The following is a 21,666-nucleotide window of genomic DNA, read 5'->3' on the forward strand; positions in this document are numbered from 1 at the left end:
GGTGCCTTCAGGTCTCTTCAGCCAGGGGGTGGATGAAGCCTTCCTTTAATTACAAAAAGCCACAGGTTTTCATTGTGCTCCATTACAAACGTCCTGCCACCAGTGTCCTAACTGTTTTTGCAGCAGTTGCTGGTTGCTATGCACTGACTATTTTGTGAAGTTCTTCTTTGTGTGGTCTTGTGATACCTGGGTGCAAAGAGCCCCAGATACTGAGCAGGCAGCTGTTACACTTCCAGAGGAGCTTAGCTGGCTACACTGGGAGAGATGCGATTTCCAAATGTAATCTGCAAGACTGAGCTGGCAGTATGTGTTCTGTATATCATCACTATGTTGAGTAGGGAGCCCTCTACTGGGCGTTCACTTGCACCCTTATTAACCTCCCTAACGGTATTCCCGAGTGTAGCTCGGGGTAAAATGTCTGTACCAAAAGCGGTAACCCCGAGCTACACTCGAGCTTACCATGCATCGCTGCATAGGGAGTCCCTGCAGCACTTACCTTGTCCTTCGCTTCCGCGATGTGTCCCCTGCAGCGTCCCCGGCCATCTCCTCCGGAAGATGCCGGCATCCGGCTCCTGTGTTCCGGTCCCTGTGACGTCGGGACGTACGGGCGCCGCCGGCGGCGAGAAATTTGAAAATTTAAAAAAAATTTCATTTTTTTCAAAAGGATTTTTCATAGTAAAATATTGCTGTTTCAACTCATTTCACATACATTTTGTCCCTAGTGCTCTGTCCTGTCCCCTGTCTGCATTTTGAATGTTCTTTCTGCCTGGAAACTTAGAAATGTCCACGGCGTCCAAAAAGTGTGCCTTTAGGTCAAAAGCGGGTTTAGATCAGCTAGAGAACAGCGATAGTAAATCAGAACCACTTGCAGAATTGAGTGATAATGATTTGTGGAGAAATTCGTCATCAGACACTGAAAATGATTTTGCGACTTTGCTCAGTGATGTGCGAACTTGGCGCTATATTTCAAATTTCAGTGTTTTTGGTTTGATTATATTATTGAATTAAATGTAATATTATTATATTATTATTTTTTATGATTATTTATTAAATTATAATTTATGATTTTGTGTTTCAAATTTTATCATACCCGGGATGTTTAATAGACTCTTGTTCGGACAGATTTCAGTGAGTTATTCCTAAATATTACAGCCTACAATAAAAAAACTACATATTTCCATGCAGAATAATGGTACCGCTTTCAGCACCAAAAATCTGAAATAATCATACCGCCAGGGAGGTTAATAAAGAACAGGAAGTGTCTCATGTTTGTTAAGAATAAAGATTTCCCATAAACCACTTCAGTTCCATTTTAGCTTTTAGAATAACACCAGTGAAGGTCTCCTCCATTCTCTCTTTGATACATATATGCCTTTTTAAGAACTATTCACAGCAAATTCAGTTTTGGATTGAAACACGACGCTGCTTCTATCAGTTTTGTTAGCTAGCTGTCGGCTAATCGTTACTAGGACAGCACAGTATGACAGTTCAGTCCTTCAAAGTGTAGGACACAGCTGGAAAATGCAGAAGTGCCTTTTCTGCCTTGGCTCAGCCCTCCATGTCTGCCTTTATCCATCTCTACTACATGGTAGAATAATGGGGTAGTTGTTCACAAAAGGGAGATAACATTGTTTATACTGTCTTTGAAGCTCATAGGAAGTGACAAGGACACTGCATTTCTAAAGGTATTTTCTTGTACATGTGAAAAATGTTCTTAGTCTGAAAAAAGGAAACTAAAGCCACCCATACATGGCTCACAATTCTGCTGGTTCAGCAGGGACAGGCCGAATCTCAATCCATGTATGGGCAGGGAGGTTGTACAAAAGTTGATCTACCAATCAACTTCCGTACAACCACCCTGTTGGATTTTCCCCACTCAGTGATTTCTAACAGGAGGGAAGTGTCCCATCTGCTAGAATACAAAAGCTCAGTGAAGAGGACTGAGTGTGTGTGGATGGGGGAATTGAGCACGTTTTTTCATTCAACTCGCTGGTTGAACAACAAAAAAAAAAACCAGACTCATCCATGAGTTGTCTAATGCAACCTCTACATCTAACAAATGGTAAATTGCATTATATTACATTTTTTATTTGTGCGTTTAGATACACTTTAACTTTCATTGCTGAAAACACTGACCAAACAGATTATGGTTAGGTGAGCTAAATGGAATCAAAAAGCCCTCCATTGAATGAGTACAGTAGAACTTGAAAAAAAAATATATATATACCACCAAGTCTTACTGCCATAGCAAGTCCCAAAAAAGGTGTTTATGCCTTATTTTAGTATAGTGGGCAGAACAATGCAAATGCATCTTTTCTGTCTTTTGGACAACTCTTTACTGTGCCTTCCTTGTATTTTATAGTGGGGGGTTTTTTGGTTCCTTTGGACCCACCTTTCATAACCTGTTGGGTTAAACCTTCTTCTTGTTTTCCAAGCCCTATACCATAGGGATCATTGTTTCTATACACTGCACTGATGACGGCCTGAAACACCTGTATGTGGTTTGGAATAAATAGCTCTATAATGTTTGGCAAACTGTATATCCAGAATTGGTGGATTAGAGCATAGATACAGATTAAATTAATAAAGAGATGATTTGCGTGGCTCTTCCCACCATCCTAAAATAAAGAATTACCTCTTTCTTTTTGGTATGTGACAGAAGTGAGATTTGTAGATACCTTCCGATTTAAAAAGGCTCCATTGTGCTTTGATTTTGGCCAGCCAATCCAGCACTATCAGTAAAACTCGCATAGATTTTTCCTTACAATCAAAAACACTGTGACCTTACAATACATGCTGAATTTCTATGCTCTAAATACATGTCTCTGATCTAAACACTCTTTTTTATAAAGTGATTGATTACTAGGTTTATATACAGTCTCTTTTAAGTAACATACTGCCCATAAATAATTGTGTAAATTAATAATAATTTATATATATTTATAGTCTGATGGATACCCTACAATTGTAAAACTAATATTCCCTTTGGTACTTGCAGCTAATGAGCATCAATTAACAGCTCTGAAATTCACCAAATTGTTGTGATTCATGGTGCCAAAAAATCAATAAGATAGACTGGGGCTTGGCAAAGTCATTTGGAGGTTTAAGTATCCATGAAATAGCTAATCAATTGTGGTGAAAAAGTCTTTGTGATGCATTGTTTATTGACTTCTTGGTTGGAAGATCTATAGACTGTATTTTTTGCTGCTGTTTCCTAAGATTATCAAGATAACTGATTATGATGTATAACCTCAAATAGCTGAATACAAGAGCCGACAGAACAGAATTGTTCTGCGAAACCTTTTTAGTGTAACTCCATTGTTATTAAAGCACAAATCCACATCTTTCCATAAATCCCCCAGCCCTCTTAATACATTCAGGTGTATCACCCCCACAAATCAGTACTTATCTTTTCCAATGGCTGTAGCATTCTACGATGTCTGCAGCTCGGTCCGTAAACATCTATATACTGTATCCTTTCTAGGTAAACTATGCACATTATGTTGTTTTAAACCTTTCTCTGTCCTAAAGAAATTTTTCTTTGTCTCTTTATGTGTGCTCATAAAGCAGCAGTTGTAACAGAATCTCATAGTACTTTAAGGTTAAAGCCTTTACTCTAGCCTTTTTTTTAATATAGTTTAGAATTTGGGAGATTTTCTCTTACTTCTTGTCCTTTTAATATAGTTTAGAATTTGGGAGATTTTCTCTTACTTCCTGTCCTTTTTTTGCATAGTTTACCTTTTTTTTAATATAGTTTAGAATTTGGGAGATTTTCTCTTACTTCCTGTCCTTATGACACCTTTGCAAGGAATATGTGCTTTGGGCTTCATTGGGAGAGGCAAGGACATCCTGATAACTGTCGACAGTTATTAATAAGCCTTCCTCACTCTACCTAAACTGTGTCTTTTGTTTTCATCTGTGCCCCCCCATTAGAGAGAAGTCCTTTTACTTCCCATGAGGAAAAATTACCCCAACACAGGTGGCAATAAGAGTGTTTAAGCCATTTCCCAATCTATTCTAAATGAAATAGAAATTTTGGCTGAAGTTAGGCTTTAAAGGATATCTAAAGCTAAAACGTTTTCTTTTAGTGTTGAACAAAATAGGAAAGCATTAAACCTCTTATCAGATTGTATTTTGATGCCTTTGTCCCAGTGGAGAGACTTTACTTTCTGTTCTGTAGACAAAGAAAACAAGAAAAAAAATCTTTCCATAATGAAGTAAACTCTCTTATGGACTGGGTTCCCTTGGAAGACTTTCCCTCGTTTTGACTTTGCCTCATTTTCTGTTCCAGTCCTCATTTTCAGTTTTGGTGGCAATAGTTACATGAAAAAAATGAAAGGATGAATCTATCCTGCGAGGACACAATCAGCAATAAAATTGCACAGGGTTGGTACACCTTCCCCACTCAATCAAAAAAAGTTCTTAATGCAGAGTTCCACTCACCATGTCAAAAAATAAAAGTCAGCAGCTACAAAATCTGTAGCTGCTGACTTTTAAAAAACAGCCACTTACATGTCCCTCGGTCCCGTGGTGTGTCCCCCGCAGCCAGTTTCACCGGCCATCCTGTATTCCAGGAGGCCAGCATCTTCAGTGTGGGCAGCTTGCGGCTTCACAGCCGGGTACCCACTGCGCATGTGCGAGTAGCGCTGCGCTTCATCAATGGTCCTGTAATCTTCTGGGGCCTATCACGTGTCCCAAAATACTACAGGGAGGGAGGACATCTTCCGCTTCCGGCCGCCTAGGCGATCGGACTGGAAGTTGGAGCGGGTACCTGTCAAATTTGGGTACCCACTCCACCCGCCCCCCAAAGGTGCCACTCCTTAATAGGGTGCGGGGGAGCAGTCCTTAAAGTGGAACTTCCCCATTTGGGTGGAGCTCTGCTTTAAGATACACTTTCAATGCACTTGAACTTAAGAACTGTAGATTTACTATGTTAAATCATACTTTTTGTATTGAGTTCCTCCTGAAAATAGCAATGCACCACCTGGAATGCGAGGGTACCTAGGCACTTTTGTACGTGGAGCCTTATTGTTGGATATCTATAGCGCAAGATCATCTAAGGCACGGTGCCTCTGGCTCCTAGTCTCAGGGGATTTTGAGTGAGATTTGGTGATCTCACTCCTGTGCAGTTCATTATTCTTCTTGCTGGAGGGTCTAGCATGACAAAGAAAAGCCTTGCTTCTACTAGGATGACCACCTCCACACAGACAGAAAACAGAATAAAGCATGGTAAGTCAATGATAAGGGACTGATCGCTGAAAGAAAATCACAGTCAATACTGATCACAAGTTCTTTGCCTTCTAACTGCTTTATTGGGCACAGTCTGGAATCCAGACTTGAATTCTTCTTTAGCACTTGACCCTTCGGAAGGTTTTACCCCCTTCATGACCAGGGCATTTTTTGCTATTTAGCACTGTGCTACCTTAACTGGCAATTGCTTGGCCATGTGACACTGAACCTACCAGTATGCTATCCAGCCTGGCTGTACCGCCCGTCTGCAGTATACATACCATGGGTGGGCGGCAAGTGGTGAAATTAAAGTAGAAGTGAAGGTAAAACTGTTTTTCTGCATTAAATAGAGTAAGGGAAAGCTATAACTCCTGTTATTTCTTATACCATAACAGATCAGTGCTGCTTCAAGCCTGCAGTATCAGTCTTTCAGGTTTACACTGTATATTCAGGTGATGGCAAAGACAGAGCGCATCTCCTTCCAAAATATAATATGGCATGCAGGTACTTCAGCACAATGTATTCAACTCCATTGTAAGGTGAAATGAAAGACAGGCTTTGGCTCAGATTCCAGCCCTTTGGTCACATCCCTCTGACATGTTTCACCCAGAGAAGAGGTGTGTGATTAAGTCCAATGTGGGTGAAACATGGCAGAGGGATGTGACCGAAGGGTTGGGATCTGAGCTGAAGTCTTTAATTTACCTAACTTAGGAACTGAATACATTGTATGGTTGTACCTGCATGCCTTCATTGTCCAGTTGGGGTGATTTGTCTTCATTTCCTGTCCCATAATCAAAGCAAGAAGTGAGATGAAATCTCTCCAAAGTGAGAGAATCCTTGGTTGTCACTAGGGTCACCAGAACTAGTGTCCTCATTGGAAGATTTCTTCTATATTCCTGTTTTGGCGACAAACAAAATTTTAGATTTTCTTTCACTTTCCCTCTCAGTTATAATGGTAAACATGTCAAATAGAGGTGTGAACCTCTCCAACAGCTATGAGGCGGACAGAGGCATGGATTGCCATTGCTAATAGACAGCATTTCCATGCAGTAGAGAACCAGAAGAGTGGCTCCCTGCTGTACATATCGGAATTGTTCATAGAGAGCTTCTAAAGTAAAATAAAAATAGGAGTGTTAGGGCTTGTTTACAGTTGAGTTATCCCTGAAGAGCAATCCACAGTGCATCAGTTTTCAGAGGGCATTTGACAGGCAGTGAGGAGGTGTTTTGAAACTTCCTGTCTGTTTTAACCTCTAAAAGCCCACAGCACTGTGTAGCCCCATTCACATGAATATGTACTGCTGCCAATAAAAACCTGACAGGTGTTCTAATCCATCTCCACTCTGTCCAACTTAAAGGCTCTGTTCACACCAATGCGGTTTTTTAGTGCGTTTTTCAGAAACGCACTACAGTCCAGTTAACATGGTTTCATAATTACATAGTTAGTCTGGCTGAAAAAAGACAAAAGTCCATCCAGTTCAACCATTAAAAAAAAAGTTATAATCCTACACCCACAGTTGATCCTATGGAACATGTTCACATCTATACTTTGTTGAGCTGCTGCATTTTTGGAAAGGATCAGGGACTTTGTTAAAAACAAAAAGCAGCTTTTTTGCCACAATAGAGTTCAATGGAGAAGCTGCTGAAATGCAGGGCAGTGTGTTTGTGCCGTGTTTTGCATTTTTATTCTGCCCAGCAACAGAAAAAAAATTCCACTTTAACAATAAAAATAAAAGCTGAAGCAAAATGGAGTAAAAACAGATAAAAAAATGCAAAACAAACTGCGAAAAGCTCTTTTTTTGGAAAGGATCAGGGACTTTGTTAAAAACAAAAAGCAGCTTTTTTGCTACAATAGAGTTCAATGGAGAAGCTGCTGAAATGCAGGGCAGTGTGTTTGTGCCGTGTTTTGCATTTTTATTCTGCCCAGCAACAGAAAAAAAATTCCACTTTACAATAAAAATAAAAGCTGAAGCAAAACGGAGTAAAAACACATCAAAAATGTAAAACAAACTGCGAAAAGCTCTGCAAAACGGACAAAAAACAAACTGCATAGGTATGAACGGAGCCTTACATTCACTGGCTCATGTTTTGCAGGCACCATTGACAATTGAAGATTAAGGATTAGAGGAGTACTTTAATTATTCCATTGAAGTGGTTGCCATGGAGCAATGTTTTTATCCTGTTTCAAGATATAGGTGAGTGTAAGGGCAATCTGTAGCTGGGGAGAAATCCTTTAAATGTCTGTAGAGATTTGTAAACATCATACGTTGAAATTGTGCACACTGTGAGCAGTAGAATTTAGTGAAAAGGTCCACAAATCGTATCGATCCTGTTCTCCCTCCCTGGTAAAGGCTACATTAATAATGGAAAACTGAAGTACAATAATTGAGCATGTTTTATTCTAGAAAAGCAGCACCTGACCTTTCCAAATATAGTTAGGCAATGACTTTCTGGGATGATTTCTTATTTCAAAGTAGAAGAGCTGGCACAGCAGGAAGACAAATACTTGGTTGATAAGTGGAAAGAAAAAGCTTGCAGTTCCAAATATCAGATAGTCAGATAGAAAGTAGTAAAAGCTAAACCTCCTGCATTTTAAACAAAATATATGAAACTGCAAAGGCAGCCGTATGATGCTTTGCATTGCGGCACAGCGAATATTATTTTGCTTATCTCGTTTGGCAGGCAGTACATATTCATGTGAATGGGGCTGCACAGCGCTGTTAGAGGTTAAAATAGACAGGACATTTCAAAACACCTCCTCACTACCTGTCAAATGCCTTCTGAAAACTGATCCATTGCGGATTGCTCTTCAGGGCTAACTCAACTGTAAACAAGCCCTAACACTCTTATTTTTTTTTTTTACTTTAGAAGCTCTCTATGAACAATTCCGATATATACAGCAGGGAGCAGGGGCGGACTGACCATTTGGAAACTTGAGCACTGCCCGAGGGCCTGGGGTCAGTAGGGGGCCCCATGAGATGCCCCTGGTACCTTTTTTATAGGCTTTTTTCAGTTTGGGCAAGGACACAGGGGCCCCATGATCCCCTATTGCCTGGGGGCCCCATGAGTTATCAGACCGCCCCTGGCAGGGAGCCACAATTCTGGTTCTCTACTGCATGGAAACGCTGTCTATTAGCAATGGCAATCCATGCCTCTGCCGGCCTCACTCTCCTGTGTCATTGCTGCACTGTGCTTTGTAAATTATTATTATACAGTATTTATATAGTGCCAACAGTTCGCTCAGCGCTGTACATTACAATGGGGGACAATACATGAGACAGTACAATAACAATACAGTGCGAAACATGAGGGGTTCGAGGGCCCTGCTCCTTGGAGCTTACAATCTAGGAGGGAGGGGATAGTGGTACGGGAGGAAAACCTGTGGGGGATGGAGTGGTAGGAAGAGTGGAGGAGATCGGCAGTTAGCAGAGGATGGGGTAGGCTTCCCTGAAGAGGTGGGTTTTTAGGGTGCGCCTAAAGAAGAGGAGAGTGGGTGATAGTCTGATGGATTGGGGTAGGGAGTTCCAGAGGATGGGTGATGCCCTGGAGAGGTCCTGGAGGCGGGCATGGGAGGAGGAGATCAGGGAACTAGAGAGAAGAAGGTCTTGTGAGGAGCGGAGAGTACATTTTGGGTGGTATTTGGATATTAGGTCGGTGATGTAGTTTGGGGCAGAATTATAGACAGCTTTGTAAATGGCGTAGCAGAACGAGGAGACTGAGGTGCACCACTGGAACCAGTGTCATTCAGTGGCAATGCACCAGGGAGCCAGAAGTGCTGCTCCCACTGTACATATCAGAATTGTTCAGCTTGGAGAGATCATTAAGTGAAATAAAAAAAGAATTAGAGTGGAAATTTGACCATTAAAGATTAAACAAAAACATAAAAGTAATGAAGACTGGAGTTGGGTTTCATTATGCATCTCTGGCTAGGACTCTCTGCTGTTTTGAGGGATGTCAGATGCTTGCTTCCCCCACTGTGCACTATTGGAAGGTTTTTTTTAACCCCTTCACGCCTAAGGGTAAATCAAATCTTAACACCTAAGCACAATTTTGCAACATTGACCTGTTAGTAGAACCGTACACATCATCACAACTACTTTGTACATCCAGGTGGATTATACCTTGGTTTTTTTAAAGGACAAAATGGGCTTTCATTTGGTGGGAAATGGTAATGGATATCTCCTGATTTTTTCTTATTATCAAAGGAAAACTGGCCTAAAATAGTAAAAAAAAATATTTTTTTTAATTTAGCTGTGTGTTTCTTGTTACTGCTATAACCTACCACCAAAGAACAACCCAAAATACATTTTCCAGCTCTTGACAATCACAGCGATACCATATACAGTGGGGCAAAAAAGTATTTAGTCAGCCACCAATTGTGCAAGTTCTCCCACTTAAAAAGATGAGAGAGGCCTGTAATTGGCATCATAGGTAGACCTCAACTATGAGAGACAAAATGAGAAAACAAATCCAGACAGTCACATTTGCTGATTTGGAAAGAATTTATTTGCAAATTATGGTGGAAAATAAATATTTGGTCAATATGAAAAGTTCATCTCAATACTTTGTTATATATCCTTTGTTGGCAATGACAGAGGTCAAACGTTTCCTGTAAGTCTTCACAAGGTTGGCACACACTGTTGCTGGTATGTTGGCCCATTCCTCCATGCGGATCTCCTCTAGAGTAGTGATGTTTTGGGGCTGTCGCTGGGCAACACGGACTTTCAACTCTCTCCAAAGGTTTTCTATGGGGTTGAGATCGGGAGACTGGCTACGCCACTCCAGGACCTTGAAATGCTTCTTACGAAGCCACTCCTTCGTTGTCTTTTTAAGTGGGAGAACTTGCACAATTGGTGGCTGACTAAATACTTTTTTGCCCCACTGTATGTGTATGTTATTTGTTGGTTGTACCTGTAGTACAGCCCAGAAACAATAGTGCGCATTTTGTTTTTTACTTAAAATCCTAACCTTTAGCCCTGACCTTGACCCAAACACTAACCCTGGCACTGAACTAGATCAAACCTTGATCTAGGTATTTTTTCTTTATTTTGTAATTATTTATCTTTTTTTTTTTTTTTTTTAACAAACATTTTTTTCCCCTCTATGCCAGGAGTTAGAAAGATACAATGTATCTCTCTACTCCATTCATCTCTCTGTACTCCTTTCATAAAAAAAAAAAAAAACACAACGGGGGCGGGCTATACCGTGACTGATCACTGTGATAGCCAATCAGAGGCTATCACAGCCATCATGTGACTCGGAATCGGGCGTCCCAGGTACTGATTTTTAGAACAGGACCCGGGGCTCTCAGTGACACCTGGCGTTTGTGCTGGGAGCGCGCTGTGCGGAACGCTACCAGCAGAAAGAGGTATGCAAGTATGAGGCCCCACGGAAAAAAGGACAGTTCTGTGAGGCCGCTTATTTGTGTGACGTCGGTACAAAGGGGTTAATATCTGCTCAATAAGTGAAAAAAGGTACCTGTTGATCCTTTCAGAAATCTAGTGATCTGATGACTTCCTGCATGCTCTGCCCCTGCTGTTCTGCTAACCGTTAGCATTGTTTATGAACTCCAGGACGGAATGCAGATGATAAGAATGGAAGGTGTTCTGTAGTCCTGTCAATGGATGAAAATGGTGCTTCTTCATAAATATGGTACACAGGGCCATATGTTTACTGTTTTGTTACCCCAGGCCAGCTACCTACACACACACAGGGAGCAAAAACAATTTTCCAACAGTTACAATATTTTAACAATTCCAAGAACATGATTATACTTACAGAAGTTTTTTTTTGTTTATTAGATTTTTATTGAAAATTCACAGAAAAATACATGAAAAAAAGTAGAACAAAACATAGGAGTTCTCGTAGGTGCAAAAACATATTACAACAATGGGTTACAGCTCAGACACACAGACAAATATTTGTAGTAGTCATTTAAGTGCGTGGTACAAGAAGTAACCCAACAACCATGACAGTGGTATACAGTACAACAGTATAGCTTGCATAGAGAGCTTCATTTTCAATTATCAAAGAGAAGAACAAAAGGAGAAAAAAATGGAGGAGGGCAAAAAGAGTAGAAAGGAGAGGAGAGGGCAAGGAGAAAGAAGGAGCAGATGCACTGCAACTAAAATTAGTGCAGCACAACTCCCCCTTCTTTACATATATACAGTGTGTGTGTGTGTATATATATATATATATATATATATATATATATATATATATATATAAAAAACAGATATATGACAAATGATGAACAATAAATTCATAGAAAGTAACATAAAAGTTCAATCCACATAAAAGAGTTCAATGAAACCGCCATGAAGTGTTTGGTGACGATTGAAATGTGAAATATAATTTCCTCCTCTTCCTCTATTGGTCAGTGTACCTCCACCGCACCAGGTGAAAAATCTGCTCAAAAAAATGAAAGGAACACTTTGAAAACACATCAGATCTCAATCGGCAAAAATATCATGCTGGATATCTATACTGATATGGATTGGGTAATTTTTGTAGGGCTCTGGCAGTGCTCATCCTCTTCCTCCTTGCACAAAGGAGCAGACACCGGTCCTGCTGATGGGTTGCGGACCATCTATGGCCCTGTCCAGCTCTCCTAGAGTAACTGCCTGTCTCCTGGAATCTACTCCATGCTTTTGAGACTGTGCTGGGAGACACAGCAAACCTTCTGGCAATGGCATGTATTGATGTGCCATCATGGAAGAGTTGGACTGCCTGTGCAACCTCTGTAGGGTCCTAGTATTGGTTCATGCTACCAGGAGTGACACTGACTCTAGACAAATGCAAAACTAGTGAAAAACAGTCAGAAAAGATGAGTAGGGAAAAAAATGTCAGTGGCCTCCACCTGTAAAACCATTCCTGTTTTGGGGGTCGTCTCATTGTCCATCTAGCGCATTGGTTGTTAATTTCATTAACACCAAAGCAGATTAAACTGATTAAACTACCCCCTCTGCTACTTAACTGACCAGATCAATATTCCAGGAGTTTAATTGCCTTGATGCTATACTCTGATTAAAAAGTTTTCCTTTAATTTTTTTGAGCAGTGTACATATAAATATGCGCTCATCTGGATATTCTCAACCTCCTCTGCATGGGAACCACAGTCTTCCTACAGTCTGATTTCGCCCTCCTTACACTCAGACAACTATCGATATGGACCCATGCAACAGAAAGGCTATAAAATAGCTACATAGTTAGTCCGGCGGAAAAAAGACAAAAGTCCATCCAGTTCAACCATTAAAAAAAAAAGTTGTAATCCTACACCCACAGTTGAAAATAGTGCTTTCCATTTAAAATGTTATTGCCTCTCCTGCATTAAAATAACACTTACAGATAAGAGAACATGTATCGCTTTAAAATCAGTCCGCACACAGCTCACCACTCCACTAGCAAGATGGCGGCGGTCTGAGGTCACGGGCTCGGCTCCTCCTCCCTAAACGCATTGTACCCTCCTTCTGCTTTACACCTCCTTCTGAGCTGTGTGCGTACTCATTTTAAAACAATACATGTTCTATTATCTGTAAGTGTTATTTTAATGAGGGGGATGCAATAAAGTTTTAAATGGAAAGCCCTATGTTATGACCTTTCTGTTGCATGGGGTCCATATCGATGCTTGTCTAAGTGTCAGCCTGGAGGAAGACTGTGGTTCCCATCCAGAAGAGGTTGAGAATATCCAGATGAGCGCATATTTGTATATATAAGGGGAGCAAGTTCTTCACCTGGTGCGGTGGAGGTGCACTGACCACTAGAGGAAGAGGAGGAAGTATATATGTACTGTATGTATTTATGTGCGTATATATTTATATATACACAAATATATACACACACACAAAGAAGGGGGCAGTGAATGAAAGGAATTGCACTGCACTACTTCAGTTTGAAGATTTAAAAGAGGGTGATGTGAGATTCACTTGTCAGTGTCCAGCCCATATCCTAGAAGGTATGTCGGTGGTGCCCCTGGCAATAAGTTCTTCCAAAAGACATAGATCAAAGATTTAGTGGCATTTAATAGGTGTGGGGTTATCAACCACTTCTGTCAGCCTATTGGTTCTGTTCTACAATGAAATAAGATTAACCAAGGTCCAGCCTAACAGTGTCGCCTTGTTTCGAAGAGATCATGTGTGCCACCGCCTGCCAAAACACACGAATAAGTGAGCAGGCCCACCAAATATGACCATGCGTGGCACGGGCTCCACACTCTCTCCACCACGAGGGCAAATTTGAGGAATACATAGCATGAAGTTTAACTGGTGTATAATGTTAGCCGGTAAGAAGTTTGTAATTGACCTCTGTTCTGGAGAAAATGGAGGACACATGAGAAAGTTGCATAACCTTACCATTTTGCTTATCGGTGAGACTTTATTGCAAATCCCTTTCCCAGCGGGCAAAGTAATCTGGGTTGCATGGGCCTTGTAGAGTTAGAAGAGCTTTGTAGAATTGTGATATACAATGCAGTAGAGGGTCTTTGGGCCACAAGATTCAGTGGAAGTCAAATCATTCAGCAAACAAACTGGCTGTGGCAGACAGTGCACAAATTGAGATCCATAAAGGTACGTCATTGATCCACACAAGCACCGCAGAGGTTTCACTTTAGAGTCCTTAAGGACTTTGTACTGCTGGGGTGAGTAACTCAGGAACCACAATTTGATTCCCTTATCCAAAAAGCCTGGTAAAAAGTAAGTATGGTTAAGTAGCGACATTAAAGGAGAATTGTATCCCCAGGAGTAACAGGAATGTAGGGAATCCCATACAGACAGAGTGGATATGGACAAAGGAGATGCTGAGGTTGCCATCTCCCTGAATGGGTATGGGAGCCATAAACCGACTGACAGGTCTGTATCCACAAGGGCCGATTCCAGCTTCACCCAGAGTTTGGAGCCCCCTGCATATTTCCAATCGTCAATACGTAATAAAGATATTGCTTGGTAATGTAATTTGAGATTAGGAAGTGCCAAACCACCTGACTGTTTAGTGCGATACAGAACACCACGGGAAATTCTGGTACATTTTCCTTTCCAAATAGGATGTGAGATAAGGGATTGAAGGGTAGAGAAGAAGCCTATGGGAACTCCCATGGGAATCATTTGAAAGACAAACAAAATATGTTAATCTTACCTACCCAGGAGTGACAAATTGAGGACCATTTACACAAGCTCAGCTTAACTGTACTGAGCAGAGGGAGATCATTGTACCGAAATAGGTCTGAGAGAGGGACTGCCAGATAAATAACAATACTTACAAAAGTTAAAGTAGAAATATAGGCAAAACGTTTTTTGCATTTTGGATAAAGTAAGTAAGGGTTATAACTCCTGTCAGAATTTTTTTTCTCCATCTGTGTCCCATTGCGGAGATCCTTATATTATTCGATTGCCCAGGGTCATGTGACCACCCATCTGGGGGTCAATATCTTCTGTCCCTTGGAGAGCCATTAACAAAAAGTAAATCAGGAGGTCCATCCCATGAGAAACTGCAGTTGGGAATCTACATATTGCTTGACTGTAAAGCGTTATCTGACCACTTTAACAGGGGTCAATAGTTTCTGGTGAGTGAAAAATTCATCTATTGCATACACGTGGTGGAAAATAATTTTTTTGAACTACGGGATACCCTCATATGGGACTGCTATTCATTCTCTATATTTAACTTTTTTTTGGGCTTTAATATATCCTGTGCCAAATAACCATCCATATGGTGTTGGGAGAGCAATTTGTTATTATTTGGCATATGTTGTATTGAGTATTAAGCGCCTATCTATTCACGATATGGTACCGTACTTACACATGCAGAAACATCCTCAGAAACATTCAGTTCTATGCTGCAAAGAAAAAAAAAAGCGTTCCCACAGCCAAAATTAGTTCCATACCGAAACATGTCTACAGACATTCTGACATAGTAAGACCAGTAATGGGTACTTGTCTGTTAATTCACTGGATATATATATATATATATATATATATATATATATATATATTTATATATTTAAATAAAACATATAAAAAAAAATATATTATATATTTATTTATACATATATATTTATTTATATATATATATATATATATATATATATATATATATATAAGTAAATCTGGTGAATTAACAGACAAGTACCTTGTAATGATTGCACAGTAAAGTACAATAAAATACTGACTGTACAGTAATGTGCTACTAAGTGGAAAGGGGGAGGAGGTAAAGTAAAAGTAAACCAGTTGCTTAGCCCTGTGTGGCCAAGGAACAAGCTCACTTGAATGCAGCAATACACTGGGGCTGATTTACTAAAGGTAAATATATTGCATACTGCAAGTGCAGTTGCTTTATATCCAAGGGGAAACTGAAATGAGGCGAAGCTCTGCTGATTTCTTTCATCCACACATGTGCAAGCAAAAATGCAGTTTTTTTTATTTTCCATGCATGTTCCCTTCAGATCTAGAGCAACTACATTTTCAGTGCACTTGCAGTGCACAGCCTATTTGCCTTTAGTAAATCAACCCCAATGCTGAGCACTGGTACATTTATGGTTTATGCATTGTTGTAGCAGGTCCTATGCTCCAACAATCCATGAACCACTTGTGCAGCATGGTTGTCACAGGAATTGTTGCAGCATGCTCAAAAAAAATCTGGAGTTCAGACCTCACTGACCCAAGAAAGTAGGGTGCAGGTAATCAGCAATCAAAGGCTTTCCCCATAAAGGTGCCTGGAAACCAGAGACTGCCAATGATGTGGCCCTGCTCTCCATACCCACAATTTAGGATTTATCCTTCAATGGCATGAAATCAATCGTTGCATGCTAGGGGTGGGAGCAGAACCTGGATAACACTATGAGCTGCAGAACGGTATGAATTTAAACACTATTAATGGTAGTAGCTACAGTACGCACAGGGGCGGACTGAACATTTGGAAACTCGGGCACTGCCCGAGGGCCTGGGGTCAGTAGGGGGCCCCATGAGATGCCCCTGGTACATTTTTCATAGGCTTTTTTGAGTTTGGGCAAGGACACAGGGGCCCCATGATCCCCTATTGCCCGGGGGCCCCATGAGTTTTCAGTCCGCCCCTGAGTACACACCAGTATCACTCAAAAGAAATTGTGTTATGGAGAGCAGCAATAGTAGAAAATACTTTCACAGGTGGTTGGATTTCATAGGCAGCTAGTACTGCCCCTGGAGGTCCACCACCCTAGGCCATGCCATATGTGGCCTAGACTGAAATCTGACCCTGACAGTACGAGTGAATGTCTAATAATTGTAGAATCACCAGATGAGATTAAATAAAAAGCCTGAATTAAAGAAAACTAATGCAGCCATTGCAGGACTGGTAAGCAGTAAAATATTATATTTTTTGTTGTTGGTCATTACATATGTAAGTCATATAAAAATTACTGTAAGCTAAACACTGCTGTAATAAACTTGACTGAAATTGATTATATTTTTCCATTAAAAACTCCCCCATTACTAAAGTCACATGACTTATACCAGAAGAGATAGCATAAAAATCAATAATCAAAGAAAGGTAGATACAACTTTTATCATATTCTGAAGAAAACATCTATAAGAAATATAAATAGGAAAAATTATTCTATCTCTCTGAAATTCCCTGCTGAAGTAAATGTCCTGGGAATACTATTGTAGAAGTTGGAAGTCTAGAGGAGCAGTCTCCAGTGGTTCAAAGAAGGATTCATGAAACCTCGTAGGTCTGTGCGTAAATCCCATGGGGGAACAAAAATATATACTGCTAGAATAAAATGTTGAATTCTGTGAAAAGTGTTTTACCATAAGGTAAGTAGTAGTATTTTCCAACCAAATTGACAGAATAGTTATTAGGTGTATCTAAAACAAAAAATGTATATATTCAAGCTTAGCAGTCCTTAGGTGTGGCTGCACTTATCACAATATAACAAATATTTCAATGGCTATTTCAAACTTAAAGTGTTTACCTTTACAGAAGAAAATGAAAAGGTAAACACTGTACAGCCTCTCCACTGTACTTACCCCAGGCAATGCTGACCTGGCAGTGCCCATGTAGCTGGTCCAGTGTCCGGAGATTTGTTTTCTCTGTGCAGTGGTTCCAGGAAAGATCAGAGGGATTCTGATTGGTCAGCACCTTCGCAGTGAATCACTCTAGTCTGTCCCAGAAGCTCTGCACCAAGAAGAGCAAGAAGAGGGGGGATTCCAAATCTTCGTAACACTGGACTGAGTGGGTGGACAGTAACAGCTCAGCATTGGCACAGATACACACAGCTGGGGACATGGAGTGGGGATGGGGTTGGTTACAAGGATGTATGGTGTTGGTTCACCTTTCATTTTTTCTGTAAAGGTGAACTAACACTTTAAATGTAGTGAAAATTTTTTTTTTCTAAATCTGCACCAGGGATGGTATGTACAACGAATGAAGTGTCCTATGTGCTGGTGGCTGCTGTTTTGTTTATAAAAATTCAGTCCTTTACCCCCTGAATACTCCCTCAGCAATAATTTTCCAGTGCTGTGGGCTTTAAAACATATGTTACTCCAACATTTCATATTCCTGATATGTGCCTGCTGTATCATGTACAGTACTTGTGTTACAAAAGTATCCTGTTCTCTCTGTATTACTGTCTTTGTGTGAAATACCTGGTGATCCTGCCAGTCCCCATGCTTTTCTGTTTCAAACTGACCACACGAGGACATCAGTCCTCGTGTGGTCAGTTTTCTGGCTGTGAGCAATATGCATAAAAATGTCTCCTGCTCATAAGTGTGGAAGACTGAAGGCAGTGATCCTGATTAGGCTTCAAAGAGTGTGTGTAGCAGGATTGACCAACAGATAGACCAAACCTTGCTGCTCTCACACACGGCCGGGGTAGTCCAGACAAAACTGCAAAAAGACAAAGCAAGAGCGCACCGGCCTAGCACATTATCCCAAAAAAAAATATTTATTGTATTATAGATAAAAACATACTCAAAAACATGTGATTACAATTCGCATATCAAATGGCAGCTACTTTGTACAATGACCAATAGGAACCAATAGACCCTGGCATCTAGATGTGAGCCACCCTAGGGCCAAATAATGACTGACATGTTTCGGGGGCAACCCTCTTCCTCAGAGCCATAATATCTATAATACAATAACTCTTTTTTGGGATAATGCACTAGGCCGGTGCGCTCTTACTTCGTCTTTTTGCAGTTTTCTGGCTGTGCTGGGAGCACAGCCTGCCTATCCTCCAATGGGTAAGACTTGTGCTGACAAGACCCTCTGCACATCCATTCATTGGGAAAATCAGTGTAATGCTACTTTTTCACCCCCACCTATCTAAGCCCTTTATGCAACTGAGAACAGAGGTCATGTGATATTCATAGAGATTGTACTATTGGTTTTCACAATGAAAGGGGCTGAATGAATGAATGAAAGGTCCCCAAATCTTGAACCTGCAAGATTCACCTCAAACAAATGGTAGCGGCAAACCAAACCTCATTTGTAATCAGTGAATAGAAAGTAAATTTTAAGTGAGATATGTATGCCTTTGTTTATTATACACTATATTGCCAAAAGTATTGGGCCAGCCCTCCAAATCATTGGCCTCAGGTGTTCCAATCACCTCCATGGCCACAGGTGTGTAAAATCAAGCACCTAGGCATGCAGACTACTTCTACAAACATTCGTGAAAGAATGGGTCGCTCTCAGGAGCTCAGTGAATTCAAGCATGGTACCTGTGCAATAAGTCCATCAGTGAAATTTCCTTGCTACTAAATATTCCACGGTCAACTGTTAGTGGTATTATAACAAAATGGAAGCAACTGGGAACAGCAGCAACTCAGCTACGAAGTGGTAGGACACATAAAACGACAGAGTGATGTCACGCTTGCTGAAGCGCACAGTGCGCAGAAGTCATCAACTGTCTGCAGAGTCAATAGCTAAAGACCTCTAAACTTCATGTGGCCTTCAGGTTAGCACAACAGTGTGTAGAGAGCTTCGTGGAATGGGCTTCCATGGCCGAGCAGCTGCATCCAAGCCTTACATCACCAAGTGCAATGTAAAGTGTCGGATGCAGTGGTGTAAAGCATGTCACCACTGGACTCTGGAGCAGTGCAGACGTATTCTCTGGAGTAATGAATCACGCTTCTCTGTCAGGCAATCCGATGGACATGTCTGGGTTTGGCTGTTGCCAGAACGGTACTTTCCAGACTGCATTGTGCCAAGTGTAATGTTTGGTGGAGGGGGGATTATGGTGTGGGGTTGTTTTTCAGGGGTTGGGCTTGGCACCTTAGATCCAGTGAAGGGAACTCTTAAGGCGTCAGCATACCAAGACATTTTAAACAATTTCATGCTCCAAACTTTGTGGGAACAGTTTGGGGATGGCCCCTTTTAGTTCCATCATGATTACGCACCAGTGCACAAAGCAAGGTCCATAAAGACATGGATGAGCAAGTTTGAGGTGGAGGAACTTGACTGGCTTGCACAGAGTTCTGACCTCAACCCGACAGAACACCTTTTGGATGAATTAGAGCAGAGACTGCGAGCCAGGCCTTCTCGTCCGGCATCAGTGCCTGACCTCACAAATGCACTTCTGGAAGAATGGTCAAACATTCCCATAGACACACTCCTAAACAATGTGGACAGCCTTCCCAGAAGAGTTGAAGCTGTTATAGCTGCAAATGGTGGGCCAACTTAAAATTGAACCGTACGGACTAAGACTGGAATGCCATTGAAATTTATGTGCGTGTAAAAGCAGGCGTCCCAATACTTTTGGCAATATAGTGTATGTGTGTATATATATATATATATATATATATATATATATATATATATATGCACACACACATCTATCTATCTAAAAAAAAAATATATATATATATAGTGATACAAGCAATAAAACTTATGTTATTACAGCTGTGTTAACCTTTCATTGGTAAAAAGTGAGATTCCCTTAAAAATCCATACCAGCCCCTTAGTCTGAGCATGCAGCCTGTCTGACCATGGAAAGGAGGGGGACAAGTGTGAATCCTCCCCCCCCTCCTAAACCATACAAAGCCATATGCCCTCAACATGGGGTGGGGGGGGGGAGAACAACCTTGACTCTGTTGTTGTGGGTGGTCTGCAGGTGGGGAGCTTATGAGAATCTGGAAGCCCCCTTTAAAAACAAGAGGGCCTCCAGATACTGCCTACTCTCTACGCACTACGCAGACCTCCACCTCCTACTTATTCACAAAAAAATAAGTAACCTAGAAATAGACACCCAAACCTTTGACCTTTATTATAAAAATGAAAATACCAAGAATTATTAATCCATTGTCAATCATAATGTTTGCTGTTTCGTTTCGATGGACCCAGTGCACACGACTGATCCTGACTCTACTCCTCGACAAATGAGAGTTCCCCAAATGGTCATCAGTTACCACTTCAACCTGTTTCTATATATGTTAGGATCCCAACGAACAGGGGACCAAATGCGCAAAAGTCCATCCGTTTGTCCAAATGCTCGAATAGCAAAAGTTCGGGCCAAACCTAGTTTTTGGACTGACCTGTTGGATCATCCCTAGTCAGAACCATTGGGTCAGTCTTTGAGAATGTGACTTGTGTCTCTGTATTTGATCTTATAGAGTAATACACTTTCATAGCAAGGTTGCTTATTTTTCCTTCCACGTTACACTGACTGAAATGTGTTTATCAGCTAGAAGTAATTCACTAATTGCCCATTTGTTGTATTAGTTGGGACATTTTTTATGTGCAGGTGTTATAAATAAAGACGACCAACACATAAAAGTCTACATCATACCCTATACGGCTATCATACTCAACATGGTGGGTGGTGAAGCGAAAAGACAGATGGCACAGTCCTCCAGTGAAATCTTTCAGTTATATTACCAGCTTTTCAAATTAGTAGCAAATATTTATTTACATAGTGTAGCAAAGCATTCCAGTGTTTCAGGACTGCAAATAACTGCGCTTTTATTTATACTGCTGTGTCCACATTGTGAGGATTTTACCTCTCTTCCTGTCCTGGTGATTGGTCACTGTAACAGGAAGTGAGTGGAAATCTCTCCAACAGGGCCACAGGCAGCAATAAAATCCCTACAGAATTTAAATTTTTATTTACTTAAAACAATGTCTGGAGTTCTTGAAGTCATATAAAAATCGAAAACGTTTTTCACTAAAATAACAGAGGTTATACTTACCTGCGGTCCCTTACTTCATCTTCTGGAGTCATCTGCCAGAGCTGTTTGCTCGTTCTCTCCTCCAGGTGCCACCCAGCAAGCGCGATGCTAAGGGAGAACCCGTGCGGACACGCTCCAGATCCAGGCTGTGTGCATTCACATGCACACACAGTGCTGGTAAGCCCTTCTCACTCCAAACAGGAGTTTGACCTACTGCAGCAGAAGCCTATGACAAGTAGTGGTGAGTTTTTTATCTTACACCGCGTTCCAAATTATTATGCAATTTCTATTTAAGTGTCACAAA

Source organism: Staurois parvus, unplaced genomic scaffold (genome assembly GCF_062004578.1).
Source record: "Staurois parvus isolate SC_StPar_1 unplaced genomic scaffold, SC_StPar_1.0 ptg000066l, whole genome shotgun sequence".
Classification (NCBI taxonomy): domain Eukaryota; kingdom Metazoa; phylum Chordata; class Amphibia; order Anura; family Ranidae; genus Staurois; species Staurois parvus.